Source organism: Narcine bancroftii, chromosome 3 (assembly GCF_036971445.1).
Source record: "Narcine bancroftii isolate sNarBan1 chromosome 3, sNarBan1.hap1, whole genome shotgun sequence".
Lineage (NCBI taxonomy): Eukaryota > Metazoa > Chordata > Chondrichthyes > Torpediniformes > Narcinidae > Narcine > Narcine bancroftii.
In genome coordinates, this window is record NC_091471.1 from 303,440,654 (window position 1) to 303,464,532 (window position 23,879).

Sequence of the window (23,879 nt, forward strand, 5' to 3'; positions counted from 1 at the left end):
TAAATGAATACTTTGCATCAATATTCACAAGAGAAAAGGGCATTGATCATGGTGAGGTTGAAATTGAAAAGACCTGTGTGCTGGACAATGTGGAGATTAAGGAAGCGGAAGTGTTGGAACTTCTTAAAAACATCAAGATTGATAAGTCCCTGGGGCTGATGCGATATACATCAGGCTGCTGTGGGAAATGAGAGAAGAGATACCTGGGTCAATAGCTATGATCTTTGAATCCACTTTGGTAGCAGGGGAGGTGCCGGAGGATTGGAGAATGGCAAATGTTGTCTCCTTGTTTAAAAAAGGTTATAGGGAGAATCCTGGGAATTATCAATGGTGTGCAAACTAATGGAGAGGATTCTTAAGGGTAGGATCTATGAGCATTTAGAGAAGTACAGTCTACTCAAGGATAGTCAGCATAGCTTTATGAATGGATTGATTGACATACCTCACAAATCTGAGTTCTTTTGATAAAGTAACAAAAGAAACAGTTGAGGGTAGGGCAGTAGATGTGGTCTACATGGATTTTAGCAAGGCATTGGACAAGGTCCTCCATGAGAGACTCATCCAGAAAGTCATGAGGTACAGGATCAGTGGAACCTTGGCTTTGTGGATAAAAAATTGGCTTGTAGGAAAAAAGTAGAGCATAGTGGTGGAAGGAAAGTATTTTGCCTGGAGGTTGGTGACCAGTGGAATGCTGCAAGGATCTGTTCTGGGACCCCTGCTCTTTGTAAGTTTTACAAACGATCTGGATGATGAGGCAGAAGGATGGGTTAATAAGTTTGTGATTGACATGAAGGTTGGAGGAGTTGTGGATGGAGCTGAAGGTTGTCGAAGGTTACAAGAGGATAGAGACAGGATGCAGAGTTGGGGAGGAAAGTGGCAGATAGATTTCAATCCAAATAAGTGTGAGGTAATGCATTTGGGAAGGACAAACCAGAAGGCCTAGTACGGGTTTAATGGTTGGTTACTTAAGAGTGTGGATGAACAGAGGGACCTTGTGGTTCAGCGCCATACATCCCTCAAGGTTGCCACACTGGTTGATAGGATAGTTAAGAAGGTCTATGGGATAGTGAGCTTCATTAATAGGAGTCCCAAGGTTATGTTACAATTCTACAAATCTTTGCTAAGGACTCACTTAGAGTATTGTGTTCAATTCTGGTCACCTCATCATAGGAAGGATATGAAAGCTATGGAGAGGGTGCAGAGGAGATTTACCAGGATGTTGCCTGGATTGGAAAAAAAATGTTATGAGGCAAGGTTAGCAGAGTTGGGACTTTTCTCTTTGGAGTGTAGAAGGATGAGAGGGGACTTGATAGAGATTTACAAGATCATGAGAGGCATAGATAGGGTGGATAACTAGCACCTGTTTCCCAGGGTAGGATTAGTAAACACCAGAGAACATATGTACAAAATGAAGGGAGGGAAGTTTAGGGGAGACAGCAGGGGTAAGTTTTTTTACACAGAGAGTTTTGGTTGCCTGGAATAACTTGCTGGGGATGGTGGTGGAGGCTGAAACTTTGGAAGGATTTAAGAGACTCTTAGGCAGGCTCATAAAGAAAAATAAAGATTATGGGGTAGGGAGGGTTTAGTACTTTTTTTGGGAAGGAATATATGGGTCGGCACAACATTGAGGGTTGAAGGGCCTATACTGGGCTGTATTGTTCTATGTTCGAAAGTCTTTGATGCATCATCTGGTAAAATTTTAGGATTGTATGTTGAACCAGGTGCAGAAAACAATTATCATTCTGCTTCCTTCAAAAGAGGGTTGTTGGAAAAAGGACTAATGATGGGTTAAATATTTTACTTATTTGATTTTCACTGAATTTAGATTGAATTTATATTGCCATTTTCAAATTCTATTTGAAATCTTCATTCCACAGGGAGGGTTGCCCCACTCATTTCACTTTTTGTTAATGGAAGGTGTCTGAACAATATCCAGATCGATTTTAAAGACTATGGCTGTGTACATAATGTGGTCACGAAGAATGAGGATATGGTATTCAGAAGCCAAATGCCTCTAGAAGTTGAATAGTGAATCTACAGTTCAAGTAACAACTATTATAAGGAAATTAAAGAGCGGAGACATGGAAGTTAAATTTCCAATTTGCTACCACACTGCATTTTAAAACAGAAATGCTGGAGGAGCTCAGTAAGTATTGTAGCATCCACACATGGTTAAGATAAGTAACCAACACTTCGGGTCTGAGCCCTTTGTCAAGGCAGGCCAAGGTCCTCCAGCATATCTGTGTTTTTACTACAACCAGAGCGTCTGCAGGCTTAGTTAGAGGATATGAAATGTCTAAAAAAAGCAAATGGCTTCTTGGAGTTCATTTTATATATTTTTTTGCCTCGGAAATATCTTGGGTAAGTCATAGTCTGTACTGTAACAACATCCTTACTAAGATGCGTAACTTGAGAGAATTCATTAAAACTGGATCAAAATGACAACAGAAAGCAAGAGCATGAAATCTGAACTCGACAAATCATAACCTCCGTATCATTTATTTTTCAGCCTGTCTTTATACCTGCTGTGCAATTCCATGCTCATACAAGAACAATCATTGCTGATAGAACTGAAAGGCTTCCACCAGCGTTGTCTCCGCTCCATCCTCAACATCCATTGGAGCGCTCACACCCCTAACGTCGAGGTACTCGAGATGGCAGAGGTCGACAGCATCGAGTCCACGCTGCTGAAGATCCAGCTGCGCTGGATGGGTCACGTCTCCAGAATGGAGGACCATCGCCTTCCCAAGATCGTATTATATGGCGAGCTCTCCACTGGCCACCGTGACAGAGGTGCACCAAAGAAAAGGTACAAGGACTGCCTAAAGAAATCTCTTGGTGCCTGCCACATTGACCACCGCCAGTGGGCTGATAACGCCTCAAACCGTGCATCTTGGCGCCTCACAGTTTGGCGGGCAGCAGCCTCCTTTGAAGAAGACCGCAGAGCCCACCTCACTGACAAAAGGCAAAGGAGGAAAAACCCAACACCCAACCCCAACCAACCAATTTTCCCTTGCAACCGCTGCAATCGTGTCTGCCTGTCCCGCATCGGACTGGTCAGCCACAAACGAGCCTGCAGCTGACGTGGACTTTTTACCCCCTCCATAAATCTTCGTCCGCGAAGCCAAGCCAAAGAAAAGAATTACAATGCACTAGAAATTCAAAGTAGAGCTAATGGTGTACCTGCATTGTAACAAAAGGATGCAAAATAAATTTGGTTAATTGGTCGTGTGCATAATGAGGGGGAGAAATTACCAGCCTCTGCCTTTATCATCACACCCCCTCGTTTGGTGGGCTGAGATTAAATGCATGATTCACAATCAATTTTTGGGTGGTTGCATTAAGGTAATTATAATTTTTATCTTTATGTTTGAGGCCAACAACTCTGCTTAAAGATTTTTTAATGTTCCACCAGTATCTTTTTTATACACCCATCTGTTGGAGTAGGAATTTACATTCATAACTTTGGGGCCTTAATCACTTGCTTAGAGGGAATTGTGGAAGTTGTTCAAATTCCTCAGTTCATGAGTTGTTCCCAGTTTCATTGAATGGAATAGAACTTTCAATGTTCTTTGGATTCTATGGCAGAAAATGTCATGCTATTTATTTTTATTGGTGCAGGAGGCGCCAACTCTAATTGACATACATTTGTTAACTTCTCTTCAACCATGTTAGTGATGTAGAGCTACATTTGTCACATGACCCTATCATATACATGGTTTCTACTGTCTTGATTCTACCATTTAGGAGTTGTCATCTTATCAGAGTCCTTTCTTTTTGTTCTCTTCATGCCCCTCTGTCCAACCCCTAGATATTAACCATAAGATATAGGAACAGAAGGTGGCCATTCAGCCCATCGAGTCTGCTCCGCCATTCCATCATGAGCTAATCCATTCTCCCAATTAGCCCCACTCATGCCTTTTCCCCATAACCTTTGATACCCTGACTATTCAGATACCTATCAATCTCTGCCTTAAATACACACAAGTGACCTGACCTCCTCAGCCAGCCATGATAGTAAATTCTAGAGGTTTCCCACCCTCTGGCTGAAGAAATTCCTCTGAATCCCTGTTCTAAGCAGACACCCTTAAATCCAGAAGATGTGCCCTCTTGTCTTAGACTCCCCTGCCATGGGAAACAACTTTGCTACATCTACTCTGTTTGTATTCAAATCATCCTGCAATCAAGGCCAACATACCATTTGTCTTCTGAATTACTGACTCAATTGCTTTTGAAATTTCAGTGATTTGTCTGCAAGGATATCCGAGTCCATCTGACAACTAATATTTTAAATTTCTCACAATTTAATGTGCGAATTAAATTGTGAGAAATTTAAGTTTCTATTTAAAAATATTTTAAAAAATACTTTATATTTTTTAACAAATGGAGATGTCATCACATTTTAATGTATCTGAAATCTCCCTGCACATTCAGAATCAGAATAAGAATTTATTGCCATGAACATGTCATGAAATTGGTTGTTTTGTGGCAGAATTACAGTGCAAATATTGCTCTAAATTATATTTAAAAAATAAATAGTGCAAGAAAATAGCATAAAGTGAGGAAATGTTCATTGTCCATTCAGAAATCTGATGGCAGAAGGGAATATGCTGCCATTGTGCCAATGTCAATATTTCTCTAAAGATTGTACATAGTTTGTACTATAACCTAACATTGTCTCACCAGAAAGCTCTTATCCGTTTCACTGACGTTGTCAGGACTGGAGAGCTTGAGTTCTAGGGAGTGGTTGGATAGGAGGGAGATGTCTTAACTCCCTGTAGCATTGGAGGATGAGGAGTGACCTTATAGACTCTATAATATAGAAGTTTCTAAAATCATGAGGGGTGTGGACAAAATGAATGCTCAGAGTCTTTTAACAAGGTAGACAATTATAGAGCAAAAAGGGGCATAGGTTTAAGGGAAGAGGGGCTAGATTTAAGAGGTTGAGTCAAATTTTTCACTCAGACGGTGAACAAGCTGCAGAGGAAACTGTAGAAGTGGGTACATTTTTGACATTCAAAAGACATTTGGATTTATTGATATGAAATGTTTTGAAGGATATGGACCAAATGCAGGCAAATGGGACAAGTCCAGATGCCAACTTAGCCAGCATGGATGATTTGGGCTGAAGGACTTGTTTTATGCAGTGTTACTCAATGACTGTCATTGACATATATTTGTGAGCACCAGGACTGGTTCCTGAATTACCCCATTAATTATAGACTCACAATGTGAAATGATATGTCATTCCTTTCACCATTTAAGCCCAACTCTTAACCTATGCCAATATATTATCCAACTACTGTGTGCTTTTATTTTGTTTAGTAATCTCATGTGGCATCTATATTGAAGGCTTTCCAAAACTCCAGGCACATCATGTGTCCTGATTTGGCCAGATCTATTCTGCTGGTTAGATCTTCAAAATAGTCAAATATTTCCTTGTCATAAAACCATGCAAACTCTGCAAAGTCCCATTCTGTTGCCTTCCAGATATGTGAAAATCATTTCAGAACCAATAGAAATTCAGAAGGTGACCACCACTTGTTCCACTATTTCATCTTTGTTGTGCCCTGGGATATATTGGCTTTCAGTTCCTTTAATTTTTCCAATATTCGTTTATTTCACAGATGCTATATTCTTTGATATCCTCATTTCACTCAAGACCTGTATCCCTCACTTATTTAGAGAAGGTCTTATATGTTTTTGAGCTGTGAAGGCAGAGAAAAAATGTTTGCTTACTTTCTCCGCCATGTTCTCGCTTCCCCGTAGAATTTCTCTGGTTTCTACTTTAGCTTTTGCTGATCTTTTCCTTTCTCCATGATATGAATTAGTAGTAAGGGAAGCCCCCCAGGCCTGCTCCTTGTGATCAGATAGTGGCTGTTGATTCTAACTTCAACTCCGCATTCATGCTACCTCTGGCAACTTTTCATGACATAGTTTACAAGAACATATCCACTCTGCCCTAAAAATCCTTAAAGACTGCTTCCACTACCCTTTGATGAAAAGAATTCCAAATCCATCATCATTTAATTTCCATCTTAAATATGTGTCTCCTGTCATTTAAAGCAATAACTTCTACTTTTAAACTGTTTGACAAGAGGAATAATTTTCGCCACATTCAAACGTCGAATCCCCTCTGGTTATTAGCTATTTAAATCAAGCTGTTCTTCATAATTTCAATGGATTTAAGATCACCCTGTTCATTTGCATCAGGCAATCCACTCATCCAGGTATTAGTCCAAAAATCCTTCTTTGAACTGCTTCCAATAACACAGAACAGAGCACTGCACAGAACAGGCCCTTCAGCCCATGAAGACTGTGCAAAACATGATGTTAAATTTAAATCAATTCTCTTCTGCTTGCAAATGTTCCCTATCCCTCCATTCACTGCATATTCATGATCTACCTGGAAGACTTACTATGCTTTGCTCCAAAGTAGGTATTAGACTTCCACAATACTCTGCAATGTCCTGATCTTCTTTGGCTGAATGCCCAGGCTCATTCCGCTCTTCAACAAAGCTCATTCAACCTGCTACTTTTTAAACTTCTCTTTTGCCCATGCCTGGTTTATAGATTCTCTTTCTTTTTTTTAGCTTTGCCATTTCGCTAACTGATGTAATTTGACATAGTTTCTTATCAAATACAGCCAACTTACATCTATGTCTTTGGGGTTTGTTTTAAACAGTCTTAAGACCCAGATTTTAGATGGAGAAAAGACATTTTGGAAAATATTTAGTGCATTTGTGAGTGTTTACACTCACTCCCTCTCCTCTGCTATCTCCATCTCCTGCCTGTCGGGCTTTTTAAGAGTTTGCACACACAAATTCAAAGTTGTATTGATCTTCACTTGGGTTCTGTCGAATGCGTTCTTAAGATTTGTGTTCAACCTTCTCTCAAGCTGAAAATTGAATCAGGAATACAGACCCACAAAAGCTCAAAACCAAAAATATTTTATCACACTATGTGCAGGATCTCACAGATTCAAACAATCTAATAATTACCGACTCTATTTTTTATGGACTAATACTGTTTTCAGCATTGTTCGTGGTTTCTAGATACTTCTATTATTACTACCTGGATAACGTGACATTGCAGTGACAACTCTAACAAATAAAGCTAAAATGAGGCTTTAAATGTCGCTGATGCTGCCCTCAGGATCATTATAGCTCCCACCGTTATGTGCTGGTAGATCTGCATTACAGAGTAGCTCCTTTTCTGTCAGGTTATGGGTTATAAATTTGGGGGGGCTGGTAGTCATGGTGGGGAGCTGGCTGATGGAGGACCTCCGTTTTCTTCAGGCTGACTTCCAGGCCAAACACTTTGGCAGTTTCCGCAAAGCAGGACGTCAAGCGCTGAAGAGCTGGCTCTGAATGGGCAACTAAAGCGGCATCATCTGCAAAGAGTAGTTCACGGACAAGTTTCTCTTGTGTCTTGGTGTGAGCTTGCAGGCGCCTCAGATTGAAGAGACTGTCATCCGTGCAGTACCGGATGTAAACAGCCATCAGCCAGCTCCCCACCATGACTACCAGCCCCCCCACATCTCCATCGGGCACACAAAACTCAAAACGGTCAACCAGTTTACCTACCTCGGCTGCACCATTTCATCAGATGCAAGGATCGACAATGAGATAGACAACAGACTTGCCAAGGCAAATAGCGCCTTTGGAAGACTACACAAAAGAGTCTGGAAAAACAACCAACTGAAAAACCTCACAAAGATTAGCGTATACAGAGCCGTTGTCATACCCACACTCCTGTTCGGCTCCGAATCATGGGTCCTCTACCGGCACAACCTACGGCTCCTAGAACGCTTCCACCAGCATTGTCTCCGCTCCATCCTCAACATCCATTGGAGCGCTTTCATCCCTAACGTCGAAGTACTCGAGATGGCAGAGGCAGACAGCAACGAATCCACGCTGCTGAAGATCCAGCTGCGCTGGGTGGGTCACGTCTCCAGAATGGAGGACCATCGCCTTTCCAAGATCGTGTTATATGGCGAGCTCTCCACTGGCCACCGTGACAGAGGTGCACCAAAGAAAAGGTACAAGGACTGCCTAAAGAAATCTCTTGGTGCCTGCCACATTGACCACTGCCAGTGGGCTGATAACGCCTCAAACCGTGCATCTTGGCGCCTCACAGTTTGGCGGGCAGCAACCTCCTTTGAAGAAGACCGCAGAGCCCACCTCACTGACAAAAGGCAAAGGAGGAAAAACCCAACACCCAACCCCAACCCACCAATTTTCCCCTGCAACCGCTGCAACCGTGTCTGCCTGTCCCGCATCGGACTTGTCAGCCACAAACGAGCCTGCAGCTGACGTGGACTTTTTACCTCCTCCATAAATCTTCGTCCGCGAAGCCAAGCCAAAGAAAAGAAGAAGAAGATGGGTTATAAAAGGTAATGGTGTGAAGTAAATACATTGGCAGGGTGTACAGCAGGTACAACAACCTCCTTTACACTAATGTCGCCTCTGTTTTTGTATTTAGTTTTTGCTCATTTTATCTTTCTATCTTTCATTTGCATTTGATCTCTTTAATTTTCCTCGCTTGTTATCTCAGTATGCTGTTTCTAATTCACTTGCATTTCTCACTTGCATTCACTATCATTCCTGATACACTCCCTCATTCATCCCTCTCCTTTCATTTCTTCATTGGCCTTCTCCATTATACTTGCTCTCATTATCACACTTTTTGCTCACTCACTCTCTCTCTTTCCCCTCCTCCTCTCCTGTCTGTATGCTCCTTCAAGACATCTGAAATCAGGAATGTTCAATTACCTGGCTGTCCTGAATGGGCTGATTTCAGAGAGAGGGAAGGGGTGGGGGCGGGGAGACAGAGGATGATTGATGCATATATATGCTCGATGTTTGTGTTAGTTATTTTGATACATGGGTGTGAGAGGCTGTGTGTTGGTAACGATTGTGTTTGTAAGTGCATGTGTGGGATGCAGTGGGGTTTGTTTTGTGTATCATTTGTGCATGAGCAGCGTTTAGGTTTGATCGCACGTCTGTGGAAGTCGGCAGATGAGGTTAAAGTGGGAAGGGAAGGTTGAGAACCACTGCTCTAGACTCAATTGTTACTGAAATATTTTGCTTGAGAAAAATTGTCATGGGGCCATTTTCTTTGGAGTTATGAAACCCTGCACATAACGAGTCAATCAGGTACGATTAAAACAGTGGTTTTCAAACCTTTTCTTCCCACTCCCATATCACCTTGAACTAATTACAGAGCACTTATGACACAGGGATGGAATTTGAGTTTAGTGGGGCAGTTTGAAAAACACTAATTAAAAACGCAATGCTGGAGAAACTCAGTACTTTATGTAGCAAAGATAAAGATACATAACCAGTGTTTCGGGCCTGAGCCTTTTGTACCTTGATGAAAGGCTCTTGATGAAAGAACCTTCTTTTTTTTGGGCGGGGATATTTTTTTTTTTTTAATTTTTTTAATTTTTTATTTTTCACACCATAAATCACATTAGCCATGATATACACTATTTCTTTTTCACACATATACAGTGACTTTTTCTCCCCACCCCTCCCTCCTCCCAAGCCACCCCCCCACCCCCCTCTCATCCATTTTAGGTATACAATCTAGGTTGCATTAAGCCAGTCAGACAATGTTGTCATTCAACTAAAATACACCAGAAATTCTACTGAGTCCATTCTTTTCTTTCCTTCTCCTTCCATCAACTTAGGTAATGTTTGTCCCCGGTAGGTTTTCGCTATTGTATTTAATGTAAGGCTCCTATACTTGTTTGAATATTTCAATATTATTTCTTAACCTATATGTTATTTTTTTCTATTGGAATACATTTATTCATTTAAATTTAGTAGTTTCTTCCTTTTAATTTGGTTATGTATTCCATTAATATTTAAAGTCATATAGTTCAGCGTAGCCATTTTATATTTTGTTTATCTTCTCTTTCCGTTTTTCCATCATTACCTTTCCTCCTTTTCCATTTCTGTTTTCTTATTTTCAACTCTTTATAAGACAACATTCCTACAACATCCAACATTTTCCTATTTCTATCTTATTTATCCCCAATCTCCCCTTCCCCTCCTGAGTTGTCCTTTATCCCTTGTCGGACAACCACATCTCCCCTCTCCATTTGGATTTGCGAATCCACTCGCAAGCGTCAACTGATTTTGCAGTGACCGCTATTTCCCCCCACCCCGCCCCCCCAGAAAAGATTTCACTTTTCATATGTCATAAAGGTCACTCTTTTATTTCCCTCCTTATTCTCTCTATTCCATTACCTTCCCTTATTAATTCTTGTCTATACTATCTATATTTTCCTCTAAGTACAGATACATTCACGTATGCACATTGTCTCTATTCACTCTTATACCTCTTTACCCGCATACATATCAATCGTGATCATTTTTACTCTCATTACCCGTCTTCATCCCTCAGTCTATTTTTGTCTTTACCCACATACATATCAATCGTGATAATTTTTACTCTCATTACCCGTCTTCCTCCCTCAGTCTATTTTTGTAATTGTTCTGCAAATTTTTGTGCTTCTTCTGGATCCGAGAATAGTCTGTTTTGTTGTCCTGGAATAAATATTTTCAATACCGCTGGATGCTTTAGTATAAATTTATACCCTTTCTTCCATAAAATCGCCTTTGCTGTATTGAACTCTTTTCTCTTCTTTAGGAGTTCAAAACTTATATCTGGATAAATGAAGATTTTTTGCCCTTTATACTCCAGTGGTTTGTTGCCCTCTCTTACTTTTTCCATTGTCTTCTCCAGTACCTTTTCTCTTGTAGTATATCTTAGGAATTTTACTATAATAGATCTTGGTTTTTGTTGTGGTTGTGGTTTAGAGGCCAATACTCTATGTGCCCTTTCTATTTCCATTTCTTGCTGCAGTTCTGGACATCCTAGGGTCTTAGGGATCCACTCTTTTATAAACTCCCTCATATTCTTGCCTTCTTCATCTTCCTTAAGGCCCACTATCTTTATGTTATTTCTTCTGTTATGATTTTCCATTGTATCTATTTTTTGAGCTAGTAGTTCTTGTGTCTCTTTAGTTTTTTTTATTAGATTCCTCCAATTTCTTTTTTAAGTCTTCTACCTCCATTTCTGCTGCTACTGCCCGCTCTTCCATCTTGTCCATTTTCTTTCCCATTTCTGTTAAGGTCATCTCTATTTTATTCATTTTCTCTTCTGTGTTGTTTATTCTTTTTCTTAAATCATTAAATTCCTGTGTTTGCCATTCTTTAAATGACTCCATGTATCCTTTAATAAGAGAAAGTACCTTCTTTATCTTGCCTTTCTTTTCTTCTTCTATTTCACTGTACTCTTCCTCTTCCTCTTCTTCTTCCTCTGGGTTGGCCATCTGTTGTTTCTTTGTTGCCCTTTCCTTCTCTTCTTTCTTGTTTCTATTGTCTTCTGTGGTCTCTTCTTGCTGCAGGTGTTCTGCAGCTGTCGTTGCCGGCTGTGGAGATCGACTCCCCAGCTGGTCCCCCCTCCCGTCGGTGTGTTTTTTTTCATTCGCATCTCGCATGCGCGATTCCTCGTGCATGCGCGGTTGCGCACTTTTATTCGGCTCAGCGAGCCATTTTTGTAGTCCATTCTTTACCGACCTGAGGGAGCGGGTTTCTCTCTCCGCAGCGGGCCTCTTCGGACAGGTAAGGCCTTCACCTTTTTCCTCCTTTGTCTTCTCTTCCTCTCTTCTTACCGTTGCTTTAGATTTTTCTTTTTTTGTCGCCATCTTCTTTCCACCTTTATACTCACTTTCCTGTAACTTTTATTTCTGTGCCTTTGTGTTTTACTTTGTTTTTCCCGGCTTTTCTGGAGAGGGCTGGAGTTCACCGTCCGGCCACTACTCCATCACGTGACTCCTTTGATGAAAGTACCTTGACGTAGGACAATAATTCATCTATACAAATAAATAAATAAATATTGTTTCTTGAATATGAGAGTCTTGGATGGTTAGTGTGAGAGATTGAGGCCTAACATCTGGTTTATCTGCAGGCTCTCTCCATGGATAAAAATCCAGAAGTGTTAACACTTGAAGTATGCCCATTTTGATGAGCTGAGAGTGTGAAAGAAACTATATCCCAGCTGTTCCATGAATGGTGTGAGCTAGCTAATTATGAAACAAAGATTCCAGGAATGTTGGTCAATCTGACACAAATCGATATCAATCGATATAAAGCATTGATCAGTGAACTTTAATAGAACATGAACACAATCAATTGGATTTAAGTTTCCATCAAACTCTACTGAATGTGAACACATGAGCGACTGCAGGCACTGGAATCTGGAATAAAAAAGGCAAAATGGTGGAGGAACTCAGTGGGATGAGCAACATCAATGGGAGGGAAAAAATGGTTGCCCCTTCGTCAAGACTAACAGTGATAAGGTTGTACCTGAGGTTTCATGTTTCTTTGGCTTGGCTTCGCAGACGAAGATTTATGGAGGGGTAAACGTCCACGTCAGCTGCAGGCTCGTTTGTGGCCGACAAGTCCGATGCGGGACAGGCAGACACGGTTGCAGCGGTTGCAGGGGAAAATTGGTTGGTTGGGGTTGGGTGTTGGGTTTTTCTTCATTTGTCTTTTGTCAGTGAGGTGGGCTCTGCGGTCTTCTTCAAAGGAGGTTGCTGCCCGCCGAACTGTGAGGCACCAAGATGCACGTTTTGAGGCGATATCAGCCCACTGGCGGTGGTCAATGTGGCAGGCACCAAGAGATTTCTTTAGGCAGTCCTTGTACCTCTTCTTTGGTGCACCTCTGTCACAGTGGCCAGTGGAAAGCTTGCCATATAACACGATCTTGAAAAGGCGATGGTCCTCCATTCTGGAGATGTGACCTACCCAGTGCAGTTGGATCTTCAGCAGCGTGGATTCGATGCTGTCGGCCTCTGCCATCTCGAGTACTTCGATGTTAGGGATGAAGTCGCTCCAATGAATGTTGAGGATGGAGCGGAGACAACACTGGTGGAAGCGTTCTAGGAGCTGTAGGTGATGTTGGTAGAGGACCCATGGTTCGGAGCCGAACAGGAGTGTGGGTATGACAACGGCTCTGTGAGGTTTTTGAGTTGGTTGTTTTACCAGACTCTTTTGTGTAGTCTTCCAAAGGCGCTATTTGCCTTGGCAAGTCTGTTGTCTATCTCATTGTCGATCCTTGCATCCGATGAAATGGTGCAGCCGAGATAGGTAAACTGGTTGACTGTTTTGAGTTTTGTGTGCTCGATGGAGATGTGGGGGGGCTGGTAGTCATGGTGGGGAGCTGGCTGATGGAGGACCTCAGTTTTCTTCAGGCTGACTTCCAGGCCAAACATTTTGGCAGTTTCCGCAAAACAGGACGTCAAGCGCTGAAGAGCTGGCTCTGAATGGGCTATCTGTACATTGGAAGCTGCACAAATTAAAATATCTCTTGGTGATGAAGAACTAAAAAGACTCAGATTTTATTTTGATCATAAACTCAGAGCTTCTCATTGCAATGGAAGATTTAAACCGTGTTTCTTACTTTTTCAGCCTTTGCTTCTGCAGGGCTGAGAACCTGCTTGTTTTTTAGAATCAGCAGACATAATCTAATTTACACCATGAGGCCCAGGAGTGAATTAGTAGACACACCTAAATTCCACCATGGGGCCCAGGATGCAGTTGAATCAGAAGACATTATCTAATTTACACTATGAGGTCCAGGGATGCATATGAATTAGCAGACTCTCAGGAGACCTTGAAGATAATGAAATCATTTGTTCAAGGAGATAAGATCTGAAGTAAACAACATTTGGCTAATATAAGCCATGGTCCCACTGCTGAAGTTTGAGACTCTCCAAGAGGTGGCAACATCTCTCAGCAAGAAGAAGAACTTCAAGAGTCCAGCTAACATCGAGGGAGGTGGAGAAGCTGTTACCGTCGCCCCGACAACCTACAAGTGTGCAGTCGTTGCCTCGCTTTGGCAGTTGAGACCAGTCCAGGCGTTGATAAGTATAATTGGGAAGGGCTTGCATATTGTAGTGTAAATTCAGCTTTAGATTTAGTAATAAAGCCTTGTATAAACTGAACTGCTCTCGGTGTGTGTCTATTTTCTTTCGGTAGCTCAAACACTGTGACCAATCTAAAATGAACAAAATGAGAGGTATAAGTTTACCCAAGACACTCATCTATAAAAAAAGAACGCTGAACTGGCATTAGAGAAGTGTGGTGGGTTATAAAGGGATAGGCAACTCCAGAGCACATGGATTAAGTAAAGGATCCATTATTGTCACATAATACTAGATTTAGAATGTAACATGCATGAAATTCTTTAACTTGGTCTACTGTAAGAAAGACAGAGAGTCACTACTTTGTCCAGCACCTCTCACAGAAATGAGGCCCCAAGAAGGAATGAACTGGTTTACAAGACCAGTGCTCTAACCACTGAGCTATCAGAGTCTCCATTAAACTGTAAAGGGAGGATAAAGGAGCACAAGTACGGACTGATAAAGGAGCACAAGTACGGACGTCAGGAGGTTTTTCCTCAGAGAGTTGGAATGGAGGATGAGAAAACTCCTGGATATATTTAAGTTGCAATATAAGGAGGATTGAAGGCTGTTAGGAAAGAATGAACCAAGATGGGGCAAATGGTCTTGCTTATTTTGGGACAAATCGGTGCCTTCACAACAGGAGGGGGAAAAAAATCAGCTGAGATTAGTAAAATATAGAACAGGCTTACAGAGTGAATGAATAAGAAAGCTATTATTCAGAGGTTGACCAATTGAACTTTAAGGTAACTGATGGATAAGGTATGATGGAAATGGTAGATTGGAGTTTGAACACCATATCTTTGTTCATACCAATATACCTTGCAAAACATATGTGGCTGATTGAAGGAGAGGTGGTTGAGAAGATCAATACCAGCCCACACTTGACCCCTGATGTTCATGTTAAATAATTGTTTTAGTTTGACAAGCAAGCATTCTGAGAGATGCTCACTCCCAGTAAAATATAGACCTGCAGCAAAAATATATCTTTCACAAGACAAAGTCTTCAAGTGGGTGTGTATCAATTACCCAGCTTGTCAGATAACTGTACACCTGAGACAGACAGATCTTTGGAAAACTACTTACAGTCGGCCTCTTTTCCTAGCCAGTAACAAATGTTATACTTATTTGAGATTTTTTATATATAAGTGGAGTGGATCCTCAGATCTTCTTGCTAATCTCTAAGCCAAACCTATACCTACAATTGAACTTTACAAATAAGACTGGCTGCATTGTGCTTTTGCCTCCAGCCATTGATTGTCTGCCAGCTCTCTCTGGCATTCTACTCAAATATTAGAATCTGAGGATAGCTGGAAGCTCCGTAGCCATCTCATTAGATTTACACCTACAAAGTGGCAACTAAATATTCAGACATTCCCTGTGTGCCCATACTGATGGGACCTCTGTGGAAGAACTTCCTGATGTCAATCCTTTTATCAGTCCGTACTTGTGCTCCTTTATCTTCTCTTTACAGTTTAATGGAACCTTGAGCAACCAATGAACTGCTGGAGGGACTCTGGAGGTCAGGCAGCATCCATGGGTATGTCTGGTCAGTAAATCTTTCAGGTCAGAGCCCTTTGTTTAGATGTTGACCCAGAAAATTTCCTGTCCATTTCTACCCATCGATGCTGCCTGATTCGCTGAGTTCTCTAGCAGCTCATTGGTTGTTCAAGGTACCAACATCTCCAGTTATGTATTTCATTCTTGATGTGCCTTGAGTTTCTTTGAGATACTGCTGTCAGTATAAAAATTAGGGGTCACTGTCTCAAAAATTAAACAAGAAAGAATCTGGGATCAAGTGCAATACACAAATGTGCTGAAGAAACTCAGCAGGACACACAACATCACAAACCTGGTGAAGGCCCCAAACCCTTTACTTCCTGTGCCACATGATCTGCCAAGTTTCTGCATCACATTTGTGCATTCATCACAATCTCAAAATGAATTGTCACCGTTCAAGACTGAGATGAGATGAAACTTCTACAAGAGGGTAGTGAGTCTTCAGAGGTCAGTAACAATGAACTGGCTGAGCTTCAATCCCTGAATAGAGAGAGAGAGAGATTGCAAGATATCAAGGGAATGAAGAGAAATGCTATAGCAAAGGAACAAGGGGCTGGATGGCTTATCCCTGCTCCTTTTCATCTCATCCTAATGAAAACAGTCAACATATTAAAGGTGAATATGAAATGATGCCCTGCCCTGTACATGTTTAATTCTTTGGCTTGGCTTCGCGGACGAAGATTTATGGAGGGGGTAAAAGTCCATGTCAGCTGCAGGCTCGTTTGTGGCTGACAAGTCCGATGCGGGACAGGCAGACACGGTTGCAGCGGCTGCAGGAGAAAATTGGTTGGTTGGGGTTGGGTGTTGGGTTTTTCCTCCTTTGCCTCTTGTCAGTGAGGTGGGCTCTGCGGTCTTCTTCAAAGGAGGTTGCTGCCCGCCAAACTGTGAGGGGCCAAGATGCACGGTTTGAGGCGATATCAGCCCACTGGCAGTGGTCAATGTGGCAGGCACCAAGAGATTTCTTTAGGCAGTCCTTGTACCTTTTCTTTGGTGCACCTCTGTCACAGTGGCCAGTGGAGAGCTCGCCATATAACACGATCTTGGGAATGCGATGGTCCTCCATTCTGGAGATGTGACCCACCCAGCGCAGCTGGATCTTCAGCAGCGTGGACTCGATGCTGTCGACTTCTGCCATCTCGAGTACTTCGACCTTAGGGATGAAAGCACTCCAATGGATGTTGAGGATGGAGCGGAGACAACACTGGTGGAAGCGTTCTAGGAGCTGTAGGTGATGTTGGTAGAGGACCCATGGTTCGGAGCCGAACAGGAGTGTGGGTATACGCTTATACGCTGTATACGCTTATCTTTGTGAGGTTTTTCAGTTGGTTGTTTTTCCAGACTCTTTTGTGTAGTCTTCCAAAGGCGCTATTTGCCTTGGTGAGTCTGTTGTCTATCTCATTGTCGATCCTTGCATCTGATGAAATGGTGCAGCCGAGATAGGTAAACTGGTTGACCGTTTTGAGTTTTGTGTGCCCGATGGAGATGTGGGGGGGCTGGTAGTCATGTTGGGGAGCTGGCTGATGTAGGACCTCAGTTTTCTTCAGGCTGACTTCCAGGCCAAACATTTTGGCAGTTTCCGCAAAGCAGGACGTCAAGCGCAGAAGAGCTGGCTCTGAATGGGCAACTAAAGCGGCATCGTCTGCAAAGAGTAGTTCACGGAGAAGTTTCTCTTGTGTCTTGGTGTGAGCTTGCAGGCGCCTCAGATTGAAGAGACTGCCATCCGTGCGGTACCGGATGTAAACAGCGTCTTCATTGTTGGGGTCTTTCATCTCATCCTAATGAAAACAGTCAACATATTAAAGGTGAATATGAAATGATGCCCTGCCCTGTACATGTTTAATTACTCCAGAGGAATAGGTCTCCATGCAGTTTGAAAGAACTGAAATTTTGACATTCACCTTTCGCCTCCACAGATGCTGCTTACTCCATTTTGCTTTCCTTGTAGCATAGTTGGGATTCTTAAAGGGGTCTTCTTAGGCCAAAAACAAGGCCAACCTCCACGTACAGTTGAAGGTGTTGTTGTGTTGCCAAGTGTCTGTTCTACACAATCGTGTTGGAGAAACTCAGGAGGTCCCGCCGCAGCACCCATAGGAATGGAGGGAAACCAGTGCTTTGGGACTGGGCAGAATATCGAATGAAGAACTTCATTGGTACAAAACTAATGAAGGGTCCAGGTCTGAATTGTTGGTTACCCTTTAACTTCCCATGGACGCTGTGTGACCTGCTGAGTTTCTTTCGCATGTATGGTTATTGCACTCAGTCCCAGCCTCTGCCGACATTCTTGTTTAACTCCATGCACCTACTCCGTCTGCCACAGGATGGAGATTTTGCTCTTTTAGCTGACTCACTCTGTTAAAATGAGTGCGTGCTCACCAACCTCACAGACAGGCACAAACGCAACCTTGTATGCGCTGGGCTGAAACCAGTGCACTTGCTTCAGAGGGTGCTGAGTTGGTATGGTGACAATGGAGAATCAATGCAGTTTCTTTCCTGTCATATGAGTTAATTAATGTTGCAAAGATGAACAAAAAGTCTGTAGATACTTCAGCAACACACAAGTGCTGGTGCAACTCAACAGGTCATGCAGAATCCACAGAAAGCAATAGACAGTCGATGTTTCAGGCGGAAAGTATTTCATCAGGAATTCGTGACCAGCTGAGCTTTCTTTAAAATTTAGACATTCAACAGGTCCTTTTAGACCACCGAAAAGCTCCGATTAACCTCAACCTCCAGTATATTTTGAAGGGTGGGAGGAAACAATGGAACCCTGCGCAGGCCCATGGAGAACATGCAAACTCCTGACAGACAGCGTGGGATTCTAAAATGGATTGCTGGCTCTGTTCATCGCATTGCGCGAACAGCTTCGCTAACCACTCAACCTAGCGGTTTGTGTGCTGCTAAAATAATGTTGCTTTTGCTCTGTACCAACTGTAATGCTGCACGCTGCGTGGTGTTTTACTTGCTGAATTGTGCATGGATTGACTTGGATGGACTGCTAACCAAACAAACATTCTCATTGTACCTCATTGCATGTGACAATAGACGTTAAATTTGTTTAGTCGTGTGAGAGCTGTTGGCACTCACTTCTCTGATTCAGACGATTAGGACATCATCCTACACTGATAATGAGAATTCAGACAGATGCCTCACTGCAGCATTGAGTGGATGCAGCATGGTTCATTATGCCAGGTTTCAGACAAGCCTGGCCTGCTCTCTCAGGTAGCTATTAAATGCCACTTAATTATGAATGTTGGGGACTTGACGCTGGAGTCCTGCTCAATATTAATCTCAACCAATATTAAAATCCGATTGCTGGTACCTGCTGCATTCAGGTGTGTGGGAACAACGTGATTTCCACACTGCATTGATGACCACGGTTCAGAGGTGTGACACAAGTGGACAAGTCAATGAAGAAGTCACATGGCAGGCTTGCCTTCATCAGACGCAGACACTGAGTACAGAAGTTGGGACATCATATTACACCTGTGTAATATGTTGTTGAGACTGCACATGGAATATTGTGGGCATTTTGGTCACCACTCTGGATGTGATTAATCTAGAAGAGGGTGCAGAAAAGATGCACAAGGTCATTGCCAGGACTGGAAGGTACAAGGATAGGCAGAATGGGCTAGGAGTGTTTCCCTTTGAGTGAAAAAGGTTGAGGTGATGACTTTTTAAGAGATTATAAAATTATGAATGGCATAGATAAGGCTAATGACCACAGTCTTTCTACCAGGGTTAAGTGACTCTAAAAGTCGGGGGCATGTTTAAGGTGAGAGGGGAAATATTTAAAGGAGATCCGAGAGGCAGGTTTTTTGCATGATGAGGACGGAAAGAGCTGCCAGAGGAAATGGTTGAATTACAATGGTTAAAAACCATTTGGACAGATACGTGGACAGGAGAGGTTTCGAGGGATAAGAGCCAAACACAGCAGATGAGGCTGGCTGAGGAAGACATCTTGGCCAGCATGGATGAGTTGGGCTGAAGGGTCTAATTCCATGCTGTCTACACCTCACTACATGGTGGGTGATTTCAAATTCACAACACAGAGTGTTCCAATTCTTGGTCAAATTCTAAAAGAACCAACTGAAGCTCTGTCTTGCTCAGTGTATGCCTCCATCATTTGATTCAAGAAGCTGATTACTGTAAGTTGAAGAAATTTCAAGTTCAAGTTCATTAGCATCGGATTGTACAGACCTACCCAATCAAAAGTATTCTCCAGAACTTGGCGTAAAAACATACCAGACATATTTCATACAGACAAATGATACATAAACACTATGTACATACTGTATATAAAAATAATTAAATATTGTTAAATTAATAGTAGAGTCTCGGAGGGTTTGTATCAGCAGTCTAACTGCTCGTGGGAAGAAACTGTTTTTCAGCCTGGTGGTTCTGGCTCTGATACTCTATCTCTTTTGCAATGGGAGTAGTTGAAAGATTTCTGTGTGCAGGGTGGCGTGCTCTCTTCAGACAACGATCCCGATAGATTATATCAATGCTGGGGGGGGGGGGGGGGGTGGGGGAGGGAGAGACTTCAGCGATTCCTCTTTGCCGCATTTATGATCTTGTGAGTTGATCTCCCATCCAATGCGCTACAGCAAACGTACCACGTTGTGATTCAGCCGGCAAGGACGTTCCTGGTAGAGCTCCTGCAGAAAGTTGACAGGATGGTGGTCGGTAGCCTTGCCCACCTCAGTCTTCTCAGGAAGTGCAGTCACTTCCAAGTGAGGAGATGTTGTGTGTCCACGGTAGGCCACAGGTTAAATGAACTATGAGGAACTTGGTGCTCTCCACTACCAAGCTATTTATGTGCACTGGGGTGTGATCATCTCTGGTCCTTCTAAAGTCCACAGTCATCACTTCTTCATGTTGAGACCCAGGTTGTTACTCTTGCACCGTTTCACGAGATTTTCCATCTCTTCTCTGTGGTGAAACCCATCTCAGTTGGCTGATGAGGCTTAAATACTGCTGAGTCATCATTCATGATCAGAATTCCCAGTGACATTGTTAAGGATTCCATCCCGTGACGGGACCTCACACTCTCAAGGCGGTTTATTGGATGTCAAGTGTTTTCTCGTTAAATCTGCTAGAACCAATCTGTTGCCATCCTCAGGTATGGGGGGGCGGTTGGTGGAGTGAGTCGTTGTGGATTCCATTCTCTGTCTCTGTGCTCCATGAAAAGCCATTTTGAACTGCAATTATTCCTTTTCTGGTGATTGCCTTCCCTGGCAGATTTTGGTACCTCACTGTGCATCATTTCTCTTTCATTCATTCGAGCCAGGAGGAGTGTGTAATATATTCCGCATCACCCTCCTTTCATTCCTGAGTTGGAATACGCAACAGGAAGCTCTGCAGTTGCTTTATTAATTGCCAAGTGCTTTAGCAGCTTTCTTTTATGGAGTAATTCTCTGCGACCAGCTGTGGAACTGTCATATCACATCACACTCATTCCCTGGCGGACGCACTTGTCATTCTGTTGTTCACTCTTGAGGCAACAGTTCATTAGTACTGAAGCTAATGAAGATAGCTAATCGTGGCCATTACCGCAGTTATCACACCTCACCGCAGGATTTTAATGCAGTGACAAATGTTGCACCATTTCAGACTCCTGAACTAAGGGATATTTCCATGGCTTGTCTGCTTGTTTAGATGAGAGATATCACATGTCAGTCAGAGTGTATGATGTAGAGCTTTGTGTTAAGATTAAAGCCATTCAAGAGGACCGCTGTCATTGACTGTCCCAAGCCCTTGAAATGAATAACAAGGAATCAGCTCTAAGTGAGTTGGATCATACTCACAAGTAGGTGGCAAGAACTGCCATCCTGCTCGGAGCCTGGGACCGCTCGATCTTCCAGATGTATGTGCCAAAGGTGAAGCTCTGAGGTCAGTGCTGGAGGTCAGTGCACCTGACGGTCCTCTGCAGTGATGGACCTGTCATCAGGACCAATGGCGGAGCAACAACTTACAAAGGAGAGGTCAAGATGGATCATTAAGGACTCCCATCACTTCTCACTGCTACCTACTTCTGAGCAGAAAATACAGAAGCCTGAAGACTAGCTTCTCTACATTCAACAACCTTTTTACCCAATGGCTCCTCTAGTTACACTAATAATAGACTGCTCCAACAGCACAAAATGAGTGTCAGCCATATTGTAAAACCACTTATTTTTTCTTGTGCGCTATGGTGACTTTGAACTACCTATCTTTTGTACTTAGCTATTTTAATTTAATGTATACCTGCTTGGTGGCAGCAAGTAGGAATTTTGTTGCATGTGTACATTCTACATTGTCTTTGACAATAAACTCATCATTATGAACCATTACGCGAAGGAAGCTGGGCATGAAATCGAAGACTCTGGCCCTGTCTACAAAAATGAGTACTTCCCTAATTTATTCCTTAATTTTAAAGAATTTGCTTATTTTTATAATTTTAAAGTGTATTTATTTAACTTTATATTTTAAGTAATTTTAATATTACTTAAATCTCTGAATAGTTTTTAAATAATTTTTCTTGGTGACATTTAAAACAGTTAAAAAGCTTTTGACAGCCTTTGAGAAGCTGATATCAGGTAAATATGATTTATTATTGAAGTCGAAAGGTAACTCTAGATAAAATTAATTATAGGAGCAAGATTTTCAGCTCTCATTCTCAGATACTACTATCTTAAAATTGGTAAATTCCTCCTCTTTATGTGCCCATTCACTTCTACAATTTAAGGTTGCACATTAAGCCTACTTTTCTAAAGTTCAATTGGCTAAATTTTATCCTAATAGATGTAGGACTGAAGAAGGTACTTTATTATATATGTTTTTGTCTTTCCAAATTTTGGGAAGATATCTTTCATACTTTATCTTTAGTTCTTAATGCAAATTTTATACCTAATCCTTTAATTGCTCTTTTTGAATCAACTAAGGTAATTGATCGGAAATTAACTGTGGTTTAATCCCATGTAGTTTTTTTTTCACTTCCCTTATTGCGAGACGATGAATATTGATGAGATGGAAAGATGCTGTCCCTCCTAATCACACTCAATGGTTATATGACATGATGGCATGTTTAACTTTGGAAAAAAAATCAGATGTTCCTCTAATGTAATGGATTTAAACTTTTCAAGTTTATGGTCCCTTTATTAATTTTTTTCATAATCTATAAATTAATTAACATCTTGTCTTGTGAGCTTGTGTTTTATTAATGGTAGTGAAATTGTATGTATTTACCAAATAACTTCAGAAGGGAAGGGTGTAAAATGTAGTATAGTATCAATTTAAATTTTTTTTTTTCAATTTACCATGTTATAACTGATTAAATGATTATTTGATTATTTCCTTTTTTATTTGATTGTTATGATATCTAGTTTATATCTTCTGTATATTTCCTTTTTCCTATTACCTCTTTATACTTGGATAAATATGGCTCCTACTTTCTGTATTATTTTAACCTTTAATAAATTTATCGAAACAGACAGCCTTTGAGGTCTACTTTGTGCCTCTGCACTTTGAAGGCTGTTCAGAGCCTGTTTCACCATGTTGGATACTTGCTGGGTGTGGGAGATCAGTTCACTCATCCCTCTGCAATTGATCACGTAAGTGTAGGTGAGTGGAACCACAGGAGATGAGTCCACGGATGACGTAGCCCAATATATCTCGTTGTGAATCTGCACATCTTGTGTTTTCCTCATACCTAACTGTCATTATTTCTCTGTGCAAGTTACAGACAATCTATATACTGAAAATCAGATTTTGTATTGTATTATAATTCATTTAAATCTGTGACCAATTGCGACACAATTATAGACATATAAGGCGATCCAAGTTTACGCAGATGACAGATATACACGAACAATGATTGCACTCATTGGCTTATTGTAACATTACATTCTGCACTTCTGTTTTATTACTTCATTACCTGCTGCATGGGATGGCATGCCTGGATAGCACACAAAACAAAGCTTTTTACTATATATTGATAAATGTAACATCCAACAATTCAAAAATATGTCCGTTCCCAAAAGATGACAAGGCAAGTATGAGAGAGAAACTTTTTAAGGAGAGGGGTTTATGTCAGATTTCTAGTACCTGAAATCTTTTTTTCCATTTTTATATTCCTCTCTGAGGCCATTTCAAATCTCCGTTGGTCATTCATCATGTACAGATGTCTCGTACAGCAAACATATCAACCGCCTGCTTGTTATCCCTTGAAATTTGAGTATCAGGGAGGAACTAACACATGGAGAAAAGTCCCAGAAGGGTGAGGGAGTTCAATAACTCAATCCACCCAGAAAGTTAAATTAGATCTTCCAGATCTCCCTCTGCAGTATGAACACTTGGATACAGA